The sequence below is a fragment of the Eucalyptus grandis genome, chromosome 11 (genome assembly GCF_016545825.1).
Source record: "Eucalyptus grandis isolate ANBG69807.140 chromosome 11, ASM1654582v1, whole genome shotgun sequence".
NCBI classification, from domain to species: domain Eukaryota; kingdom Viridiplantae; phylum Streptophyta; class Magnoliopsida; order Myrtales; family Myrtaceae; genus Eucalyptus; species Eucalyptus grandis.
In genome coordinates this window covers 5385602-5409999 of record NC_052622.1, presented here as the reverse complement: position 1 = coordinate 5409999, position 24398 = coordinate 5385602, and the positions used below count along the sequence as shown (strand labels likewise).

The 24398-nt window shown below is 41.7% G+C and overlaps 1 pseudogene; it reads left to right on the top strand.

The window, feature by feature from the left end:
* The window catches only part of LOC120289602, a 90596-nt pseudogene that overhangs the window by 2105 nt on the left and 64093 nt on the right, over positions 1-24398 (top strand).

Here is a 24398-nt window from a genome sequence, read left to right as displayed (position 1 = left end):
ACGACCTTCCATGACCGAGCACCACCGTTCAATCCACTATCCTTCAATCACGAGCCACCGCCGCTGTCCCGATCCGTGGTCCGTCCATCCCGATTTTTTTTTTTTTTGGTCGGAAATATGATATTCATATATTAAACATACGGGTTACACGTAGATGATAGTTTAGCATCAAAACATAAGATATCTAAGAGGGAAGACGGTGGCGTGTAAACCCAATTGGTTGCCAGAGCTTTGAGGCGGTGCATTTTGGCGAGCCAATCAGCGGCTGAGTTCGCTTTTCTTGAACAGTAGGAGAGAGTTGTAGAGGGGAGTGTCCGTAGGAGTGCTCGAATTTCTGGTAGAAGGCCACTAACAGCCCATGGGTCAGCTGTCCAGCCCAAGATGGCTTCCATGAGTGTGAAGTTATCGCTTTGTACTTCCCAGCCTCTTCCTTCGAACTGAACTGCTTCCCCTGTACTTCCTGTTCTCTTGTGCAGAAAGCGTGTGCCATGAAGAAGCGCTAGGGTTTCGGCGTGTAGAACAGATTCTTCTTGGATTTCAGCTGCGAAGCCATCAATCAGCAAGCCGTTCGAGTCACGCACGAGCCCTGCTACCGAACTTGTCTCATCTTCTTTCTTCCAAGAACAGTCCACATTAAGCTTGAGTCTGCAATTATTCGGTGCCTTCCATACCTCAGGCAAGTCAGATCTGCTGGTTTTTAGCGTTTTTTTACTCGGGATCCATCTGGAGAAAGCCATAGTCTGGATGATGGCAAGATCTACTAGTGAGTCGGTTTTGGGGGGCCGAGATCTGAAGATGTTGTCATTGCGGAGCTTCCATATCAGCCACATCGAGTGGGCCACCATAGCTGCTGAAGGTAGCTCTGTTTTTGCGTCGAAGAATTCAGCAAACCACTTATCTATACGAGTTACTGATTTGGTGGCTGTGTGCAGGTTAAGGCGTGGATCGCTCCATATGTGCCGTGTTTTTTTGCATAGGAAAAATAGGTGTTCTGTTGTTTCTGGATACTTGAGGCAAAGCGGGCACAGGGGATCAGGTACGATTCGCCTTTTATAGATGTTTTCTTTTGTTGGGAGTGCATTTTGGCATATGCTCCACAAAAAGAATTTGATTTTAGGGGGGATTGGAGTGTCCCATAATCGATTCCATAAGGATTGAGGTGGCTGATAGGAGGTAGTGGCTCTGTTTAGGTCAGGGTTATCAGCTTTTGCACATACTCTGTTATAGCCACTTTTTACCGAGTACGTACCTGATTGGTTTCCCGTCCAAATTAGCCTATCTTGCTGTGACTGGATGCTGATTGGAGTAGATAGAATTTCCTGAGCTACTTGTTCATCAAAGAGCGCTTGGATTTTAGTTTGCTCCCATAACCTGCTTTCACTGTTGATTAGTTCAGCGACTTTCTCTGGATCGTTTCTATTCACCGGGCCTCCGATCACTCCCCTTGGAAGCCATCTATCTTTCCATATGTGAATACTTTGTCCATCTCCCACTATCCACTTCACCTCCGGTTCGATGGTATCTCGACCAATAAGTATGCTGCGCCAACCCCACGATGGTCTCTGTCCTGTTTTTGCCTTCCATAAGTCACTGTTTGGGTAGTATAATCCTCTTAGAATGTTGCTCCATAGAGCCGAGGGTGACTCAAAGTAATCTCCATGCTTGTTTGGCTAACATTGCCTTGTTAAAATTAATTAGGTCTTTGAAACCAAGGCCCCCTTCATCTTTTCTGCATTTCAAGATTTCCCATTTTTTTCCAGTGCATTCCTCTTCTAGACTCATTCTCGTTTCCACCAAAAAGCTGCTATCCGTTGTTCGATGGCTTTGCATATGGAGATTGGGAGTTTGAAGATGGACATAGCATATTGAGGGATTGCTTGTACTACTACTTTGATCAATGTTTCCTTACCAACTTTAGATAAGAGTTTTTCTTTCCAACCTTCCAGCTTCATATTCACCCTAGCAATGATCCATGAAAACATATCTATTCTTGTTTGTCCCCAATCAGATGGAATTCCCAAGTATTTTCTTGTTTTGTCCATAATCGGCACACGTAACTCATAGGCCATATTCCTCTTTAAGGTCAATGGACAGCCCTTACTAAAAAACACTCCAGACTTGTTGAGATTAATTGCTTGACCAGTGGCATAGCAATACTGATTAAAGATATTGGCTAGATTTTGGCATTCGCCAACTGTTCCATCCATAAAAATAATGGCGTCATCAGCAAATAATAGATGAGACAATGTGGGACAATACCTGTTGAGTTTTATTCCTTTTAGGCTTCCATCTTCTATTGCTTTGTTCATCATCCAGGAGAAGACATTAGCCATCAATATGAAGAGGTAGGGCGACAATGGGTCTCCTTGTCTTAATCCCCTTGGGGGTTTAAAATACTCAGTTTGATCACCATTAAATTTTATGCTAAAGGACACCGTGGAAACACATGTCATAATTAGCTCCACCCATTTTGCACTAAATCCCATCTTCAACATACACCTTTTAAAGAAATCCCACTCAACCCGATCATAGGCCTTTTCATATCCGCCTTAAGGACTGCCCCGAATTTCTTTTTTTTCTTCGATTCTCACTGGTGTAACACCTCTTGAACTATAAAGATGTTATCCTGTATTTGTCTGCCCTTTACAAAAGCACTTTGTTCTTGTGCTATTATCTCTTGAAGCCATGGTTTCAATCTGTTTGCTAGTACTTTGGAGATAATTTTGTAGCTGAAATTGCATAGACTGATTGGCCTGAATTGAGAAATACTTTCTGGTGTTTTAACTTTGGGAATAAGGGTTATGTGGGTCTTGTTGAGTTGAGGGTCGAACTCACCTGATTCCACAAAGTTTCTGACCATATGCAGCACATCCATTTTGATATCCTCCCAGTAGTGTTGATAAAATTGGCCATTCATCCCATCTGGGCCAAGAGCTTTCTGTGAGCCAAGCTGAAAAACCGCCTCTTTAACCTCTTCCATAGATATAGGGGCTAGAAGATACTCGTTCATTTGCATGTTTATGACTGTGGGGCACATGTCCAGAATAGGTTGAAAGTTTCTTTGACCCTCTGATGCATATAGAGAGTAGTAGAAGTCCGTTATGTGGTGTTTCAGCATGTGGTGGTCTCGGCACCAAGTGTCGTCATTGATGCGCAGCATAGAAATTCTATTTCTTTGTCTTCTTTGAAGTGTAGTAGCGTGGAAGTATTTTGAGTTCCTATATCCCACCGCATCCAGTTGATACGTGATCTCATGCCCTAATACATCTCCTCCCTGTGCCAAAGCCTCTCGATTTTTCCTTTTATCTCTTGACATGCCATTTGGCTTGAAAATTCTGAATCCCCATTTGTAAGATCAGTAAGTTGTGTTTTGAGATTTCTAATTTGGACAGCTGCATTAGAGAACTTAGTTTTGCTCCATTTTGTCAATTCCTTAGTCACCTGCTGTAATTTTTTAGCCAAAGTGATATGCTGGTGCCTATCATTTCCCCAACAACTTTTTATAATCTCCCCACACTTTTCCTCCTCCATCCAGTAGGCTTCAAACTTGAATTCCTTTCTTCTTCTTTCTCTAACAGGATGTAGGGATAACACTAATGGGCTATGATCTGAACCAACTGCTGGGAGGGCCACTACTTCAGCATTAGGGAAAGAAATTGTCCACTCCATTGTGCATAAGGCTCTATCTAACCTCTTCTTCACTAAGTTTTCCCCGATTCGATTGTTTGCCCAAGTATATGCGTAGCCTTTTGTATCCATATCCATTAAGGAGCAATCATTTATCATTTTTCGGAAAGCAGCAATCCGGTGTTGGTCGGCTTCCCTCTTCCCTACCTTCTCCCAGGTGTATAGGATTTCATTAAAGTCCCCCATGCAAAGCCACGGAATTTGATTAGTAGGGTGCAAGTCCCGAATCTGTTGCCATAAATGCAGCCTCTCTGTGAAGTTGGTAGATGCATGTATGAATGTAACTCTCATCATATTGCCACTGGAAGGATCCCCGCATTCTACATCCATATACTCTTTTGAGCTTGAGTTTATTGTGATATCCGCCTCGTCGTTCCACATAAGCACCAATCCATTAGCAATACCAATAGGTGGCTCTATAAACGTGTGCTGAAAGTTGAGTTTTCTTCTGATTTTATCTATCATCGTCACTTTGTTTTTGGTCTCCATCAAAAAGACCATGTTGGGCCATTCTTGAGCCTTTAAGGCTCTAAGTTCTTGAACCATCAGGGGATTGCCCAGCCCCTGACAATTCCAACTTATAATCCTCATGGTGTTTTTGGTGGCTTATTAGGGCTAGCCACCAAAGCCCAATCCTTCCCCTCTTTGACCAGCTGAACAGGGGTCTCTAACAGTTCCAAGTCATCAAGGAAATAAGAGCTAATAGATTATGCTCTTTTCTGTTTTTTAGCTTGTTGAGATTTCTGACTTTTCTTGTCATCACCGCTTATTAGCTAGGATCCTGCTACTTTAGAGCCTTCAAGATACAATCTCTGAGTTACACTCCCCTCTTTAGCTACTGCAGGTGTCTGTCCGCCCTCTCTGCCCTCCTTTGAAGAAGGACTATCGACTCTTTTCTTATTCCGAGGGTTATGTTTGTTTCGGGTTCAGTAGTGGCAACCACTTCCATGTTAACTGTCATTAAGGGAGTTTTAGGGACTGATTCTTCTTCTTCCTGAGTTGGGTCTGTTTTGCCATAAAATGCTGCCCAGTGTGGGCTATGATCTCGAACTTCTGCTTTGAGCCAAGGACCATACTTACCCGCCTTGTTAGCTGCCCAATTAGTTGTTTCCATATGGTATCTCCTCGCAATATGATGCGTAGTGACCAATTCTACCGCACGAGAAGCAAAAGTGAGGAAGACGTTCGTACTTGAACTCCACTCATAAATTTTTGTTTCCGATCTTTACTACCGCCCCTAATTTGAGAGGGGCTGAAAGCTCCATCTCCACTTTAACTTTACCGGTTTTGTAGGGGCTATTTCCTCTTGCCTCCAGCTTGAATTTCTTTAACTACACCCACTTTAGCAGCTACATCAGCAAATACTTCTTCTATGAGCCACCCCGGGAAGACCAACAATATGAACCCATAAGTCATATCTAGAGTAATCATAGCAGTGTTCAGGAATTTCTGGCTGACATTGCTTTAATACTAGGAGGTTGCTAGCAAAGGACCACGGTCCTGATTTCAGAACTCTTTCTTTTTCTTCCTCTGAATCAAAAACAAAAGAAAAGAGTCTCGGTTCTTTTTGGGAGCACACTACTGCCTCTGCTTTCCACGCCTTCTTCATAGTAGTCCAAAATGCTGGAAAATTAACATGGGGTTTCGAATATAGCTTACCAAAAAGCATGTGACTGCATTCGATTCGTTTATTGAGAGGAATTTCCTGTTGTACTTCCACCACATCACTTTCTGACCATAAATGGCCTAAACTTTTGCACAGGGCAGCAGGACGGCGTTGATTCTCCTCCGGGTCGAATTTGGTGAGAATCTATCCAAATTTCAATATTCTTTTTTATCGCTTAATTTGAACTATTTGATATCTAATTATGCATATTTTTTGATGTGTTAGGCCAAACCGCAAATTAACAATGTGCTTCAATTGATAGTTCGATATTCGAGATACGACTTGCGATTGCACATCTCGATCTCATATACTACTCGCGATTGCACGGTAAATTGATAATCCAATCTCATTTCTAAGATACGACTTCCAATTGAACGGAAAATCGGCCAATTTGATCTAGGATATGATTTGCCGATTTTATTCGTATCCAAATTTGCATGTTTGGGTGGTCATCAAATATTCTATTGATATTTGTGTGATTGCTATAGATAGTATTTGATTCAATTTACCTCATTGTTTAAAAAAATACAATTAAAAATCTAATTGGACCAGATGGTAATTTCCCAATTCGAATAAAATTTCAAGTTTAAGATAAGACTTCCTAGTTTGAAATAAGATAATTTACTAGATAGGTTGCATATCATCTTAAAATTGCATCTTAGCCTAGATTACATATTTGGAAGTTTTAAAATGGTCCTTGAGGGTAAAATAAGGTTAAAAGAATAGTGACGACTTCTAATCGAAAATCATTTTCATTTTAATAACATAAACCTAAGTCATGAGTTGATATAGGTTTGGTAGAGCTCGAGTTAAGATCGCGACATTAGCCTTTATAATAAATAATAAAATGAAATAAAAATCCCCTTAACATCTTTCAGCTGATTAATCTATAAAATTAAAAATAGGGGACATCCAATTTTGCAAATAACGTAGTAAGAAGTTGTTTTGTATGCGTTGTGATGAACCATAAGTTTTCTGAGATTTGATAGAACTAGATTTCCCAGTGTGCACTAAAATGCTTTATCCTGATTGAGTACACTATTAAGTTTCATTTAAATATTTTGAAATATTTTTATTCTTTGGAGTGATTTTAATATTGTTAAGTAAAATTCTTGACATTGGTTATTTACTGTAATTTCAAAATGTGCATCTTTACTTAGTTTCCATTCAATTCACATCATCGTCCATGTAAATATGAGTATGACCATTCTTCAACTTCTCTAGATATAAGCATGGATAATCAGTATGAGTGGAAATATAGGTCCAAAGAATAAAAAGATTAGATAAGGTGAAGAAACTTCTTCAACTTCTCCACAAGTTGTGCATCGTACATGGATAATCTTTTTATTGTTGAACATTTATTTCTCCACATACTAATTATCCATGCCTAGGTCTAGAGAGATTGAAGAATGAACGTCTTCATATTTATGTTGATGATGACGTGTATTGAATGGAAACTAACTTAAAGATGCAAATTTTGGAATTACAGTAAATAACCAATATCATGAATTGTACCGGTTAACAATATTGAAATCATTCCAAAGAGTAAAAAGATTTCAAAGTAATCAAATGAAAATTAATGGAGCACTCAATTAAAATAAAGCATTTTAGTGCACTTAAGAAGTCTAGTTCTATCAACTCTCGAAAATTTAATGGGTTTTCCACAATTCATAGAATACAACCTATATTAGGTTATTTGCAATAATTGGATGTCCCCCATTTTAATTTTATTAGAATAATCAACCGAAAGATGTTAGAGGGGATTTTTGATATACAAAAAAGTCTATATAACATTTCGCAGTAGCCAAGTATAGAACCACTGTTTTATAAGTCCACTGTACACAAGAATTCTTCAATTAATGAGGAAGTAGGAAGCAAACGGTTGTAACAATACGTGGTCAAATGATAAAGCTTTTTCTTTGTCAACAAAGTTAGAAAATAAACATTTGAAAGAGATTGCAACAGTACAAATGCGATTCATTTCAAAACTTTAGGCATTACCTGAAGATATTGTGTTCGACGAAGACGCTGCGCTAAATGAATTGATAAAAATGCTGTGTTTCGCTTGCTTTGATGAAGACGCAAGCATAGTTAATCACTTAAAAAGGGCACGAAATCTTGGATGATTGGACCGAATCCGAGTTTGCCCCATCAACTTTCAACTGCACGGCTCCATTGGATAGCCACACATCATAATTACGGCCAAAATTATTTGTATTTTCAATTTTTGAGATACGCATATTTTGACTGCATAATGGGCATGGCCATGTATACACAACCAATTTCAGATCACTACATGTAATCATGATTTTGAAACTTTGTGTATTATACGGTGATGTTAATTGGACAACGCGTATTTGGTCATATGGATGTGGAAGGGATATTTTTTGAAGACGCATAGGAACGAACCCAGCTCTTTTGAAAAATATTTTCCAAAAATCATTTTTTTTATAAAAAAAGATAATATTTTTTAATATTCAACTGAAACTTAAAAATAAAGTAGAAAATTTTCCATCACTTAGTAAGGAAAATCTTTTCTTCCATACACTCCTTTCAATATATATTTTTAATTATTTAAATTTTTTAATTTGATTTTTTTTTTTTCTTCCTTGGTTGATAGCTAGCCACGGTTGAGCCAGGTACTAATGAGGTCGAGCTTCGTGAGGCTAGCAAGCTAGCGGAGGCTCGAGCCTCACCCAACATCACTAGAGCCTTGCCGACTTTTGGCTACCATAAGTGAGGCTCAAGCCTCGCCTAGGTCACTAGATTTGGTGAGGCCATCGGTTGCCAACCAGATAAAGAAGAAGGAAAAAAAAAAAAAAAGAGAAAGAAAGGAAAGAAAAAAATTTTAAAATTAGTAAAATTTTGAATTTTTTTAAAAAAATTATAAAAAGGTAAATTTATTTGGTAAAAAGAAGTGCTTGGTTTAGAAATGAAAGAAAGAAGCGAAAAACATTTTTCAGTATTTTAGAAGACATTTCCTTTGATGAAAAATGTTTCCTGTGACCTGTTTATTTTCTGTAAAATGGATATCAGAAAATTGAAAAATGTTTTTCTCGAAGTTATTTTCTACGAAAAGAATAAAGTTTACGTCCTGTGTCAGCCACGGCGAAGTGAATATGATTCTTCTTTTTTTCTTTCTTTGGGCAATGTCCCAATTGTCTCCTGAGCAAGTCGAGCCATTGCTGCGTTGGTGATGCGGGTCTAGTTCTAATTGTTTCTACCCAAACATAGCGCAATTACCAATTAGTCAAATGTTAGACAAGAATTTTGATCCCAAAAAAAAAAAAAAAATGTCAGGCAAGAATAGGTTCGTAGCATCACAAGAACCAACGAAATTACGGGCTTTGTCTCTCCCAAAGAAACTGAAGAACGGACAACGAGCCAAAGCCAAGCTTATCAACTGCTGAAGTGCTTGCTCTTACAAAACAAAGCTAATTTTCTTTACTTTGGCCAAGAGATGATCGTTCATCTATATTTCAAGAGCCCAGCTGGTCCTGATACCCTTAGAAAATGATAGAAAACAAACCATGTCCTCCACGGAAGTACCATTTAAACAAACACCGAAGATAGCACCACATATCAAAGTTGATCCACTCGACTGCTAATTGGCAGATTAAATGCACAGGTTATAAGGCAAGTATCTTAGCTCCTAGGTGGCAATTGCAAAAGAAGACGATGGCTGATCGTTTGAACTGATTACCAATACCATAGGACCGAAATGTTGTGACGCGGCCGTGCTGAGCAAACGAAGTCAATTAAGAACAAAGAACCAAACTGCTTGGACTGAATGATTACTCCAATAGCAATCACGTAGATTTGCGGAGACAGAATGATAAATATATGGAAGCAAGCAAGCAATCATCTATTAGACAAGTCTCCATGAATAAATCCAAAATGTTTCTATCTGATTATACCAGCATGTTTAGCGAGACAAAATGTAGAGAGAACTCAAGGTGATGCCAGACATTGTCCGCGGAGCATCTCTGCTTTTCCCGTAGCATCTTTGAACCTCTTCCCACACCTGTCCAATGAGTCGCATATCTTGCTCATCGGTTCTGCAAACCCCTGCAAAGCGTTGCACCTGCCGGTCGACGAGACGGAGAATGAGATGGAGAGAAAGAGAGAGCGGCAGGAGCAGAGGGAGTGTGAGAGTGCGAGGAGGAGTGGAGCTGGAGGCGGTGGTGTAGGGAAGCAAAATACAAGTGGCAGAGCGATGGAGACGAGATGAGAATTGCAAAGAGGGAAAAGGAGGAAGGAGAAGTAAGGAGGTGAGAGGAAGATTGAGCGTGACTGCGATTGTGTGTGTGTGGCACCCCTTGAATGGCCCTCGATCTGTCAGGGTCATCACAGTTCGCTTACCTTTCTCTTTCGTGACATGAAGGTCCATCAATCCTGGGGTTTATATCTTTTAGGTCGGTCCCTGCGCAATTTATATGGCGGAAGCGTATCCAACAACTCCCTTCCCTATATTCAGAAAATAGTGCACACCAACTAAACATTTTATGTAAGTTAAAGCCCTACACTTTTATTTATATAACTTGATGGACATCATTTGTTAGTACATCAAAATGCCAAGGTTTTCTATACTTGGCTATATTTCAAAAGATGACCGACATCTCTTTCAACAGTCATATACTTAAAGTCCATCGATCGGTGTCGGCATCCAAAAGTTCCTTCTTTTGTTGTCCTCCTCCTCGCGGCCATATCCAACCACTCAGTCCATCTGCTGGTGGCGGTGGCGGCAGAGGTATCTTGTCTAGTCTGAAATGTTAGTCCCCAAACGGGGTGAGTACAACCACTCAGCAGCAAAAGATTCAACAAGCTATATCGAGCATAACAATCAGCATCTAATTTCATACAAGATAGACAAGGCAGGGAGACAAGGGATAAATGGATATCAATATCATGGAATTCTTCAATACTAAAGCAATTGCAAATTCTATAAGAATCATATGCCACATAATCAGATCACAATCATGAAACCCTTCAATGTGATGACAACATATTCAGACCCCACACATTTATAGTCAAATCATTTATTTTATTTTTCAAAAGGTTTCATCCCTGGAGGACCAATGTTTGCGTCCCTCTGGCATTCGCATCCTTCTAGGCATCGCGAAAGCCTCCGACATTCAGCCATTTAAGGCCACCGGGCATCTGGAGCGAATCACGCCTCTAGGCATCTCGTACCCCACCTGGCATCACAAGGAACCTCGAGGGCCTCCCATGAAAATGGTTACCTTGGCCATCCGGATTTACGTACCGACTAGCATACTACCGGGCATCCCGAAACTCCCGGGGAATAACCTTTGGCATTCAGCCATTTAAGGCCACCGGGCATCCACAAGGCATCGACTCACTCGATCCTTTGGGCATCTCAACTCCCGGGGCATCATTAATCCAAGGGTTCAATGGGTAACAAATCACATTTTAATTTCACAAATGCATCATCATATGTCAAACAAGATATCTCATGAACCCTTTTATCAAACAAATTGCATTTTAATTCACAAATGCATCATCATATGTCAAACAAGATATCTCACAAACTTTTTATCAATCACAATATCCCACCATCAGTATTACTAAGTCACATGGCAATTCGAGAACTATACTTCATATGGGACAATTCTATAGAAATCTCGAAACAGTAACTTAATTTCTACAATTGCGCAGTTTTAGCAAAAATTCCGAATTAATTACTAAACGGGCTCAGAAAATTACGAAATTTTGACACGTTATCGATAAGACCTAGAGGAAAAAATCTCAAGAAGAACACTAAGTCAGATTCCATAGGCACCGAGAGTAAAACTTCGATTTTATTCCTACCCAACATTCTGTAAAATTCCAGATTTCATATTTTTGTAGGAAAATTATTTCGAGGGTCATAATTTGTTCCTTTTCTCTGAATTTTGGATATGTTATTCATGAAGATGTTCTCTAAAACTTTCATCAAGGGTTCGAAATCAAATTGTGGTCAGATAATTACAGAAAATTTAAAATGTCGCCTGAGGTCACACTGATTTTCACAAAAATAGTTCACAAGTTCACAAAACTCCTCCTATACATTACATTTCGACCTCCCGTCAATGCACACAATACACCTTAACACAGCATGATTATCACTAAGATTCCTCATGGTCAGAATCTCAAATTCATTTGGTTTCACTTGCAAGTTCAAAAATCCAGCACTCACACTTCATGAAATTCGAAATCCAGCACATGCACCTCATCCACAACCAGTTTTCTTGATCTAACACCCTCCTACATATCAAAGACTCCACATGCAGCTCAAGTACTCCATTCTCCTCACCTATTTCACTTCTTTTCTAGGCAAAACAGCTTGCAACAACATAGATTGAAGAACAATTGCTCGCCTTAAACTCTCTCACTCGGTAGCTGTCCGAAAATGGAGGTTCAGGGGTTGCGGCTTGGCCAGTCGGCGACGGAAACCGGCGGCGAGGCGGCGGCAGATCGAGCACGGCAGAAGGTGGTCCCTTCTTCCTCTTCGCTGTTCACCCACCTGCTGCTCACTTGCGAATTTCCTCGCTCGATCTCTCTCTCTCGGTTCTGCTCGGTCACTCTCTTTAGCTCACTTAGATTAGCTGCTGGTTTTGCTAAAAACCAGCCAACCAAGAGGGGGATTTTCGGTGGATGCATGCATGGAGGACAGGTGGAAGAAACGTGGCAATTTTCTTTGGCCACTTGGAGACACGAACGAAGCAGCTGGTGAACGTGGCAGGTGGAGGAAACGTGGCTCCTTGCATGCAGATTTCACCCCCTTGCCTTGCCAGCGTAATTTCTTCATGGACTTCTCCTTCGCTGGCAACCAAATGAGGAAGCTACGTGGCTTTTGCTGAGTGCCCTTCGGTCAACAATCCCCTTCCTTAGTTGACCGGTTGCACGATTCTTCATGTGCGGAAATAAAGGGCTGCATAGGTCGAACTTTCTTTTTCTTCTTATTGACTGACTTCGACAGAAAAGAAAAGAACATGGCCGTATGGCCGTGCATGGTAGGTCAATGGACTCGGAGAAATTCTTATGTGAATGTATGGTCGCGCATGTGAAGAAACGTACATGGTCCTTACGCACGGATTAATTCCTCCAAAATTCGACTCTTAACTTCAGCATGGACAAGTGCTGAAAAATAATTACTTACGTGGCTGCACAGGGTCGCAACAATGTACATGGGAGATTTAGTTCGTAGAGTACACAACTAAACGGCCAAATTTAGTATAGGAAATATCTCGTCAGCACATTACTTGGAATAAACCTCGGCCTTGCTAGTAATGGTACATAGAGACGAAGCTATAACTCACTCACGGTCGAACCATTTCTAACCGTGACTCATCGGTCCGATGGTGGTAACAAAACAATGTCCGTACATGATACCGATGATATAGTCCAACGATACCTCCGTCGATCAGTCATGGCCGTCACATATCCGAGGGTTGTCAAAATTTCCGGATGCCACAGTGTGTGCACAACGAAGCAAGAACCTCCTCCGGGTTTTTATCTCTCCCGTTTCACTCTCTATTTTTTTCTTTTGTCTTTTTTTTTTCTTCTTTATTTTCTTCTTTATTTTTTGTTTACTTTTTTTTTTTTTAATTTTGGGTGAGATTTTCGCTTTTATGATTCCGCACATGGCTGGAGCTCCTATCGGGGCTAAACATGAGATTGCGAATTGCGTGACATGACTTGGAAACTGAGATGTGAAATCTTTGGGCCGCTAACGGAAAAGAAGGATAATTAAGGGTCGATGGTCTTTCTAAAGGGGGCGGGCGTAACTAAGATTCTCCCAGGAGGGGCAACGATAATGATAACTCAGGCTAATAATAAAGGGGGGAAACGAAAATAATAACTCAGGCTATGAAATTGTAATGCATAAAAAACTCCTCATGATTCAGACAAAATGCCAGTCTTGTTCGACAAATAGTGTCCCAATGACAGGCCCAGTGGAAGTGGATAGATAGCAAGCATATGCCTTCACGAGCTTCTCTCTTGGCAGAATCTCAAACGTCTGCTGAAATACCTTATCCCGTCCCCCCTCTGCAAGCACTTTTGTCCCCTGAGCAAGTCGAGCCATTGCTGCGTCTGTGATGCTAGGGCTGGTTCTAACTGTTTCACACAAACATAGCACAATTGCAAATTGGTCGAGGTCAGGCATAAATAGAGTTCTTAACATCACAATTCCATCGATTGAAAACCATGAGGAGACAAGAATTAAAGAAATTACGGGCTTTGTCTCTCACAAGTCACAAATAAACTAAAGAACAGACAACAAGCCAAAACCAAGCTTATTCAGCTGCTACAGTGCTTCCTATTACAGGGCAAAGCTAATTTTTCTTCTTTACAAGAAAATGACGAAGAGCCAAGAGGTGATCATTTATCTAGTCCAACGTTCAGTCATGCAAAGAGCCCGATGGGTCTGGATGGCTTTAGAAAATTATGCAAAACAAAATATGTCCTCCACAGAAGTGCCGTGTTACACATTCGGCAATTTGTTGTAAGTAGGAATCGACATAGATTAGCAAAACATTAAGCGCTGAAGATAGCACTGCACATAACAGTTCAATCTCCCCTAGATAAATAATCAAAGGACTCGATCCACTCAACAGCTAATCGGTGGATTGAATACACAGATTATGAAGCATGTATGTTAGTTCCTAGGTGGTGACTGAAATCGAACTGATTCCCAAACGACGTCAATGAAAGACAAGGTGCCAAACTCTTACATTGCAGAAACAGAGAAAAAAAATATATATGCAAGCAAGCAATCAGGTACGTGTCCACGAACAAATCCAAAATGTTCCTAACTGATTATACAGACATATATTGCGAGCAAAAATTGTAGAGACAACTTACGGTGATGCTGCATATTGTCCGCGAGCGTCTCCGCTTTCGCGTAGCGTCTTTGAACCTCTTCCCACACCGGTTCAGTGCGCCGCATATCCTGTCCATCGGACCTGCAAACACCGGCAAAAGCGTTAGCCTCATCGGAACCATTTCTCAAAAGCCTACAATCACCAATCACTAACTCCCAACGCGAAGCATGCACCTCGATAGTACTCACTCCTGCCGGACGGCGCGGGGGCATTCAGCGGAGCGACGTGGACGTACAGGTTCTTGCCGCCGCCGCTGCTCTGGTTGAGGTGGGCGTAGTCGTAGGCTGAGCCGCTTGGGGTGGCGCGCATGTAGCTGGAGTGGAAGCTGGCGGGACCGCCGCAGGCCTCACCGGCAACCCACGTGGCGGCGGTGACGGGTGGCTGTTCGGTGTTCTCGGTGAAGCGGCTGCTGCGGCTGAGGTTGGCGGCAAGGTGGGCTGACTGTGGCGTTGCTGTGGAGACACTCGGTGAAGGAGCTGCTGGCTGGGCGTGAGCTGGGTTGTTGGATGAGGAGAGTGGCAGCAACAAAAGAAAAAGAAGAAGAAGAAGACTAGCATAAGGATGCTGTGGACGGTGATGTAGTAGCTAAGGCTGCACATGACAAAATTTCTGTTTCTTGATTTCTCTATTTCTCTCGTTTCCCGGAACGGGTTTGAAACAGAAATCCGTTTAGTAACGCAATTTGATTTCTCTATTTCTGAAACAAATTTCTATTCCAAAATTGATTTGAAGAGAAATCAAAGCTAGAAATTGTAGCTTCTCTCGTTTCTAAAATAGAAATATAAATTATTTTATTTTCTCTATCCTTCTCTTCACAGACATTGACTCCTCCTTCTCCTCACTTTACCCTTGCTTTTCTTCCTTCTCCTCACTTCAACCAAAAACCCTAGCATCGTTGACTCCGAAGTTGTCCGTCCTCGCCGTCGACTCTGACGCCATCGCCGTCCTCAGACCGTCCAGTTTGCTCTGGTCATCTCGTCGGACCCGCCTCCTCTATCCGCGTCCCCTTTCCGCTCTAGATTCCGCAACTCTAGTCGCTGTCGCCGTCCTCTTGCCAGTCGATCGTTGCTCATCTCGCCGTCTCCATCCTCAAACCGTCCAATTTGCTCCAGTCGTCCCGTCGACCTGCCTCCTCCTTCCGCATCCCCTTTCCGCTCTGGATTCCAAAACTCCAGTCGCTGTCGCCCATCTCTGTCGTTATTCAGTCCACTTGCATCCGCGTTCGTTCGCATTCTTCTTTGGAACTTCCCACCACGATTCCTCACGAAGTTCGATCGATCCTTCCCTTCTCACCTCTCTTATCATGTTTCGGCTTTCGTTTTGTAGATTCGATTTCGATTTCCCTGTTGCTTGTTGAAGACGGTTGGGGGATTTTATGTTCTCGGTGTTTTGTCTTACATTTGTCCCTCTTTCGAAATAGTTGCCGGTGGATTTTGCCTCTTTCTTGGTTGTTCTGTGCTTGTGCTCGGTTCTGTTTCCATGCCGATTGCCTTTTTCTTATAGATTGCGCTCGGTTCTATTTCCATGCCATCTTGTGCTCGATTTTGTTTCCATGCCGATGACCTTTTTCTTATAGCTTGTGCTCGGTTCTGTTTCCATGTCGATGGCCTTTTGCTTAGTTTCCATGCTGCTGCTCATCCATAAATGAGAGAGTGGTGCGGTTTTATGAAAAAATTCAGTATGTTCTTATTTAATCATGGGGGATTAGCCTTTGATTTACTACAACAGGGAAAAGAAACGGCATATTGAAGGTAGATTACTATGGTGACTGGGTACTTTTGTATATTTTTTCGTGGGTCTCGTAGTAGGGAAAAAGGAACCAGCTGAAGAAAGAAAGACGTGGGGAAGAGAGGGGGAAGAAAAAGGAGGAGGAAGGGAAATGGGCGGCTTCGGCAGAGAGGGGAGGGGGAATTGTGCGTGAAAGGAGGGAAAGAAAATGGGAATGGGCAGAAGGGCTGAACGGCGTGAGGTAGAGGGGAGAGAGAGAGAGAAAAGACAGAGGGGGAACCATGAAGTCCATGTATTAACCAATAGCAAGCCTAAGCAAATATCTAATCCATCATTGCATTGCCCACAAAGTCTTCGTGCACAACTTAGTCCATGCTTCCTCCAATCACAATTTACCTCAATTTCCCACAAACAAATCCATTTTGGACAGCCAATCCCCCTTTTTCCTGTAATTCCGAATTTCCTTATTTTTCCATTTTGTCCGAAACCGATTTTTCCGCAAAACTTTGAACTCGACGAAATTTCTCCGAAAGATGAGACGACGTCCTAAAAATGAGTCATGACATGCTCGAACGTTCGAATCTCAAAACCAAATTCAATTTCGTGGTTAAAATCGACCGAACGCGATTTTAGTACAACCTAACCTATCGGGTAGCTTTTATGGATCTTATTGCGTTTGACCCGTGGTCGATAATTTTTTATCCACGTTTGTGCATCTTTGACTTATAGGGATTCTCGATTGTCGTAAAAATCGTAAGGTTTCAATTACGGGTATCGAGTATAAAATCAATAGAAATCCGGGTTAATGCCGTTCGACACGAATTTCGCAATCATGTGGAATCACCCATTTTTCAATTAAGTGTTTCCGTCGAGTCGACTTATATCCAATCTCAACTCGATTATACGGTGTTGTATTGACCATTGCCGATCATTATGGTCAAGCAATCGATTTCCAATCGAATTCTCTAGTTAGCCGCGTTTATATCCCTTAACAACTTCGCCTAATAGATTAGTTACTCGTGAGTAGAGGTGTCAAAATGGGTCATTAACCCATTTATAGACCCATTTAACTATAAATGGGTCTTAAATGGGTTTGCTCTCAGACCCATTTAAGATCTATTTAAAGAGGCTGAGATAAATGATTCTTAAATGGGTCTGTTCTCAGACCCATTTAAGACCCATTTATCAACCCATTAAAAGAATCCATGTACTCTTCCTCTTCGTTTTCTCGCTTAACCTCCATCGGACGACGTACTGCAGGTCGGGACTCGAGAGGCCGAGAGCTCGCTGGCGACTTCTTCTGTCTTTTTCCGAGCATTTTGACTTCTACGTTTCTTTTCCTCCTTCTCCTTCCGCCGTCAGCCACCGCCGTTGCCGCCGTCACCATCGTCTTCGCCGTCCGCGGAAAGCGATTGCGCTTTAATTGGGTGGATTTGCGGATTTGTGGTCTTTTAGATCTCCGTCGCTGTCATCCAGCGCGGTTCGGCCACAAACCTAAATTGTTTTCGTAGCAGCCGGGTAAGTAATCATGTCGCGGGTGCGCCCTTCTCGCTTGTCTCGTTTTTGGGTTCAGCCTCTTCTTTGGTGGCAAGTTGATGGGGGCGTGAGGCTTGCTGGGTTTTTCGATTGGATTGAGTTGCGATGTGGGCGCTCGCGTTCGTGGCGGTTTCGTTTCGTTTTCTCGTCTTGCTCTTGCTCCTGTCGATTTGGTCTCCTCTCGAGTTGCGGTCGGTTGGGATGATGCTTGATATGGTTAGGAACAATGTGGGGGTATTGCTTGAGCTGGTGCGCAGGGTCTTTTCGGTGATTCGGTTTGGTTCCTCTGTTCTTGCCTTCCGGATTGATCTGTTTATGTGGGTCATTCCGTTTTGGGTTGGTGAATTAGGTTATGTATTGGAAAGTTTGTAAATGTTCGACGGTTTTCTGTAATCTTTTGTTTTATAAGCGTAGTAATGTATTATGGACTTCTGAGCACAATTATAGTGAATTGTGCTTGCTTCTATTGATGCTTTCCTGCATTCATGTTACTAATATATATGTCCAGCTTGTTACCTTTTAGACCTGGTTTATGGTTTTACTACTTGATTTTTGGAATCTGTAATTAGCAAAATTTGTGTACATCGAATATGGAAATCTTGAACCTGAACTTGCTTGTCTTTACTAGAGATTGTTGTCATGATGTAAATGATCTACCGGTTATTTCTCTGGCTATTAACCGTCATGTTTTTATATGTTCTAGGACAAGTCATCTACATCAAATTTGAAAACTGAGGCTTTGATCTTTACAAGACTGGTGTTGACTTCACATTCGCCTTCTGTTTTCCATTCTTACATAAATGTATAATTCCTACCTTTGCTGTGTATATAAACTCTTTATGCTACCTGCTTCCTTAAGAGTTGGCTTTATATGAAATCAGGTGCAGGTGGTGGTGTTTACTTTCTCTGTTTTTATTATGATGTTTTAGGCGCTTTCCTCCCCTGTTTTATCTAATGTTAGTGGGAGATATAACAAAGTCACAGCAGAAGCATTACGAGTTTGTGGGGAGCTTGTTCGTGTTGTTCGCCCAAATATTGAGGTGGGGTACACTCATTTTATGATTTAAGATTTCTTAGTTGACATGTCAAGACATAACGAGGATTAAGGAGAATATTCAACTACCGAACGATCCAAGAGACGTAGAGTTACATCCTTAGTTCATGAGGACGAGGAAGATAACTCTACTTGCTCTAAGCGTTCAAGGAAACACGCTTCGATTGTATGGTCTGAATTCGAAATATTCACTGATGGTGATGGCATGAGTAAGGCTAAATGTAAGTGGCGTGAAGTAAATTACATGGCTAGCCATGGGACAAAAAACTTGTTGCGAAAGGTTTTGAAGACTAGAATCGATTAGCATGGGTCATAAATGGGTTGCTTAACATTTTGTTTTTTTTTTTAATTTTGGTCAGTGGATGCTTAGCGATTTAATGGGTTTTAAATAGGTTGGCGGCTAATTTCTTTGGATGTAAAAGAAAAAAAGGAAAAGAAAGAAAAGGGAAAATATTTTTTTTTTGAAAAATTATTGATTGGATTTATGTTGCTTGGAAGTTTTTTAGTAATATAATATTTATAAAAAAAACATAAGAATAAGTTTTCCTAAATTTGGTTAAATATGAAAATATTTTATTAATATGGGTCGGGTCGAGTATGTGTCGGGTTGGGTATGGGTCGAAAAATTTACATTAGTTTAAATGGATCATAAATGGGTTAATGGGTCAATTTGGGTCGACCCATTAATGACCCAACCCAAACCCAACCTAACCCGACCCACCCGTTTGACACCTCTACTTGTGAGTGGCCAACTCAAAGTAAAATGACCATAGGCACATCGACGAAATGCTCATTTCATAAAATCAGGATGGGATTGAAATTTAGGATGTCACATGAAGTGCCTCCGCCGAAAATATTGGATCAGTTTCCCAAGAACCATCACTGTTTGCTGGCACTATCAAGGACAACCTTAAAGTAGGAAATTTGGATGCAGATGACCAACTAATAGAGAATGCAGCGATGATGGATGCACATAATTTCATTTCACAGCTTCCAGATAAGTACTCGACAGAGGTAATATGCAATCTCCTAGCAACAGATTCTGGTGGGGCAAAGGGGCTTCCAGCTGTCAGGAGGACAAAAACAAAGAATTGCTATAGCTAGAGCCATTCTAAAAAATCCTCCAATACTCTGCTCGATGAGGCTACGAGTGCTCTTGATTCGGGATCTGAGAAGCTGGTTCAAGAGGCATTGGAGAAGGCCACGCAGGGAAGAACGGTGATCTTGATTGCGCATAGATTGTCAACCATCGTTAATGCAGATGAAATTGCAGTCGTAGAGAATGGACAGGTTAAGGAGACAGGAACGCACAGCACCCTGTTGGATACCGGCAAATTTTACGACAACTTATTCAACATATAGAACCTCAGTGTTGTTCGTGATGAAAGGTTGGCTGCCTCATAACAATTATTTCCTACCGTTTGTGCGTGAAAATTATTTTGATGAAAAAAGAAACAGGATCTCACTGGCCCATGATGTTGATTGAATGACAAAAATGATATATCTTCGCGAGATTATGAAATTGACCAACCCCATGGCTCACCTAAAAGCAGAGTTGTAGGTGAAAAAGGCGCAGAGATAGAAGAAAGCCTCACAGAAGATCCTGAGCAAGAGGAGCACAAGAAAAGATTAGAAGCAGTCCACTTCTTTAGAATCTGGTTTGGGTTGAGGAGGACGGAACTTGTCAAGATAGCCATCGGCTCCATTGCAGCCGGTTTCTCTGGAATCTCAAAGCCTGTTTTTGGGTTCTTCATCATAACAATAGGTGTGGCATATTACCATAAACATGCAAAGCGGGAAGTTGGATGGTGCTCGATTGCATTCTCCCTAATAGGGTTGCTATAATTAGTCTCTCACATCTTGCAGCATTACTACTTTGGTGTGGTCGGTGAGAAGGCCATGACAAACCTTAGAAAAGCTCTCTTTGCAGGTAGCCGTCACTCCTTTTCCCTAGCAGAGTCCTTAAAGTTTAATGCAGAATCTACTAGCTCCGAATTTGAGATTCTGCCCAAGTTGTGAATCATTTATAGAGTACAATTTGCATTGATTGTTCTAAAATCTTGCAGGTGTTCTGCGCAATGAATTCACTTGGTTTGAGAAACCCGAGAACAGCATTGGGATGGTTACTTCGCGAATCATCAATGATACATCTATGGTGAAAGTGATAATTTCTGATCGCATGTCTGTAATTGTCCGATGCATTGCTTCTATACTGAATGCTACAGTAGTTAGCATGATTGTAAACTGGAGAATGGGTCTAGTGGCTTGGGCTGTGATGCCTTGCCACTTCATTGGTGGGCTCATTCAAGCCAAGTCAGCCAAAGGATTTGCCGGCGACTCTTCTGCAGCACATGGCAAAGTCGTTTCCCTAACTTCTGAGTCGGCGACAACCATAAGAACTGTAGCATCTTTTTGCTATGAAGAGCAAGTCCTGAGGAAAGCGAAGTTAGCGTTGGAAGTCCCAATGAAAGAGAGAAGGAGAACTAGTATCAAGTATGGAACATTGCACATGCAGTTGCCTTGTGGTACACCGCAGTCTTGGTCAATAGAGGCCAAGCCACATTCGAAAATGGCATAAGATCGTACCAGATTTTCTCTCTCACAGTTCTTTCTATTACAGAGCTGTGGACGCTGATCCCCACCGTGATATCGGCCATGAGCATACTCACTCCTGCATTCCAGACCCTCGACCGAAAAACTGAAATCGAACCAGATGTGCTGGAAAATACACATCATGGGAAGATCGAAGGAACTGCTGAGTTCCAGAACATCAAATTCAAGTACCCATCACGACCAGAAGTTACCGTTCTGAAGAACTTCACGTTGAAAATTGAAGCTGGGACGAAGGTAGCTCTTGTCGGGCCAAGTGGTGCCGAAAAGTCCTCTATTCTGGCCCTTCTGCTGAGGTTCTACGATCCGATGGAAGGAAAGGTGCTCATTGATGGGAAGGACAAAAAGGAATACAACCTGAGATGGGTGAGGACGCAAATAGGATTTGTGCAGCAAGACCCCATCCTCATTAGCTCCTCCGTTAGAGAGAATATCTGTTACGGAAACTGCGGTGCTACATTGCCTCATTGGTGCTTTTCATGTAGCATCTTCGAACCTCTTCCCACACCGGTTCAACGCGCCGCATCCATCAGACCTGCAAACACCAGCAAAGCGTTGGCCCCATCAAAAGCATTCTCGAAAGCCTCTAATCACCAATCATTAACTCCTAGCGCGAAGTATATGCCTCGATGGACTCACTCCTGTCGGACGGCGTGGGGGCATTCAGCGAAGCAACGTGGACATAAGGGTTCTTGCTGCCGCCACCGCCGCCACCACCACTTTGGTTGAGGCTGGCATAGCCGGAGGCTGAGCCGCTCAGGGTGGCATGCATGTAGCTGGAGTGGAAGCTCGTGGGGGGGGGCCGTGGGCCTCGCCGGGGACCCAGGTGGCGGCGTGTCGGACACGTGTCAGAGTGTTGGACACGATACGAAGGCTTCCAGAGAGTGTCGATGCTACATAGGAAGCGACCTCCCTCACTAAAGCATAGAAACTTCTGGAAAGAAGTAAGGAGTGACTAGCGAGACGACTTTTTTGCATCCAAGGACGCGACCTTTCTATTATTTTGGATTTGGTCCCTTGGACATTTTGTCATTTTGCCTTGTATCCTGAATTGAGGGACCTCTTATCGGAAAGTGTCGTTCAGATTTTCGAGTGGCCCAAAAACATAAATATTGTATTCCGACCAAGAAAAAAAAGCAGTGAAATTGTAAATGATGCAAACGCATGGTTCGATTCTTTTTTCCTCACTTCTTAATCAGAAAAATGCAAATGAAGCTATATGATTATTGGTCCAGTTAGGGGTGATCGGGTCCAGGGTGGGTAGAGTCTAGACTTGGCCCCTCTACTCAACCCTGTTATAACCGGTTCCCCTTTTTCGAACCTTGTACCTAATCCACTCTGTTTTTCCTGTCCAATTTGAAAGGGCTAGTTCGCACACCTAAAGGGGGGGGGGTGAAGTAGGTGTATATAAAAATTTTCTCTATCTTACAAGACTTAATAAGATAAATTGCCTTCAGAAGATGATAGACTAAGGATGTAAATAGCTCCAGATAATTTTATAAAGCAATAAAACAACGAATAAGATAAGGAGTTTAAGGAAAGAGAATTGGAACACAAGGTTTATAGTAGTTCGGCTTAATCCAAGCCCACGTCCACTCTCTCATGCTAACAGCCTACTGGCTAGATTCCACTATGAATCAAAAGATATTATACAGCTTGTGATCTTCGACTTCCTCAATGGAGAGTCTCACTAGTCTCTTCACAAAGTCTCAATATACGCTTCTCTTTTTGTATACAATTTGAGCTTAATGAATGAAAGAGCAAGGAACTACGAGATTCAGACTTTGAAATTCTTCTTTCATGCACTACCTCGAACAACCGAAGAGTCCGCCTCAAATACTCCTTCATGCCTTCACGACCGTTGGCACTTACTGAGGAATTCTTCCAATCTACTCGTTGGATAGAATTAATTAAAGTGATCTCGAGTCGTTGATTGATTGGTGATGAAAGCCTAACAATCCTGTTTGCCCATACAATCGGGATCTTTGGTTTCCACAAGTAGAACATTCCAAGTTTGCTCGCCTTTCAAACGATCTTCAAATTGGAGTAGAATCCAATAAGAATAATCAATCATGTTGATGCTGTATCTAGCCATAAGGTCTTCCAAAAAACCATACGAATCAAAACCTTGAAGATAATTTGTCATCTGGATAATTCTTCTTTCTTTGTCTGGAAACTGTCAGTGAGGGCAGACTTTGAGTCTTGAGTTTGGCGGTCTTAAGACTTTGACTGTAGAGTCTGGAGCTCTTCAGACTTTAACACTTGGGTCTTAAAGTCTTCAAACTAGACTAATTGAAACATTTTGTCAGCTTCAAAACAATAAATGAGTTTTCTCCAACAATCTCCTCCTTTTTTATGGTGATAAAACTTTCTTGCAGATTTGAAAACTTTTATCTTGCAAAACAACACTTAAGCAAATCATCATATCTTATAAAAGTAAGCTGATTAAGACTTGGATAGTATCGATTCTGCAACCATAGAAAACATATTAGTCCTACAAGACAAGATAACTATCCTTCCATCATCAATATCACGGCCTAAGTTACTACAAGCATTAAAAGATCAAATCAAGTTACTTGGCAGTCAAGTAGTCCAAAGTCAAAAGAGTCCACAACCAAATAAAACACAAAAGTCCAAAAAGATAATCAAAATCAAAAAGTAAATCAAACGAAAAGTACCAAAATCAAATCTGCACGACTGCCCCCCTTTTTGTCAATAGTAAAAAGTGGAAAACGAATAAAAAGAGTTAATATAAAAATAGTGGGATAAGAGTCATGGCTATTTGGGTAGGCGGACAAGCTAGAATTTTCCCATGGAGCTCACGGTCTTCTCAAGCTTTTCAAGAGTCTGCTTTAGTGGCTTCAAATCTTCACCCTTCACATGATCCTGCACTTGAGTTCTAAGGGCTAGTGGCTGGTCTTGCAACGACACTAAAGTAGCTAGGAAAGCTTTCTTGAGATCCTTTATCTCGTACTCCATACCATATTGCTATTTCCTCTAATCCAACAGGATGTCCAGTAGTCTTGAGAAGTCTGTTATTTGATTCGGTGCAGTACTGGGTCCAGCCGATTCTGTTCCAGAAGTTTTGAGAATGGATGAATCTTGAGCAGTTCGTCCACCATGGCTAGGAGTGGATATCTCAATATCTGCTTCTAGATAATGAGAAGCATACACGTCCTCTGGATCTATTACAGATCGACTAACATCATTGGTAAAGATAGGTGAAAAA